We start from the raw sequence: 721 nt of genomic DNA, 5'->3' as shown, positions 1-721 counted from the left end.
GTGGGAAGAACAGGATGAGCAATGGCTGCGTGTGCTGTTAAGGAGGGTGATAAAAATTCTTTTTCTATTACAGCACCAGTAAAGGCCTCACGTGTTCCTGATAAGAGCAAAAGTTTCTTTTGATGATTTTCTTGTGGTTCCTCTTCCAAAGTGCTCTCACTGGTGTCACTGTACGTGGCTTCTTCACAGTTTAGGCTCCTCAAAACTCCCCATCTGTCATCAAATTCAGCAGCACCGCTTCCCCTGGCATCACTACAAACAGTGTTCTCTTGGCTTGGAGGCTTCAGGATTCATTTATGAGAAATACAGTCTTCATTCACAACATCAGCAAAGACTCTAGAAACGTCAGCAGGAGTCCTGACTGTAGGCAGCTTCTGGGCAGAATGACCACTGCCAGTTTACGTTTGGCTGCTTCTTTCTTTTCACTGAATTTTAAAGTGGTATTTTTTCCAGTACTCATTCGGACCCTCTCAGGTTCGACAGTATGTGAAAAAATATATCATTGGTACAGAATTACCTCTAATCCCTAAAGCATCATGGTCATTTCATTATCACCACCATCTCCTTCATCATCGTCTTCATTACTGGGGTAAGCGTTTGAACCATTCACTGAACAGTTCAATTGACTATTCACTTGACCACTGAACACTTCTAACTTGTAACATACTTACGACACCTGCTGGGAACAAGAGAAGGCGTTGTATCTTCTCCATTTGCAATC

The 721-nt window shown here is 42.7% G+C and overlaps 1 pseudogene; it reads right to left on the bottom strand.

Annotated features, from left to right (window-relative positions):
• Positions 1–8: 8 nt before the first annotated feature.
• LOC103601404 lies at positions 9–655 on the bottom strand (annotated as a pseudogene).
• Between the last annotated feature and the right edge of the window lie 66 nt (positions 656–721).

This window comes from Galeopterus variegatus, unplaced genomic scaffold (genome assembly GCF_000696425.1).
Source record: "Galeopterus variegatus unplaced genomic scaffold, G_variegatus-3.0.2 Scaffold3723, whole genome shotgun sequence".
Lineage (NCBI taxonomy): Eukaryota > Metazoa > Chordata > Mammalia > Dermoptera > Cynocephalidae > Galeopterus > Galeopterus variegatus.
This window is presented reverse-complemented; position numbering and strand designations above follow the sequence as displayed.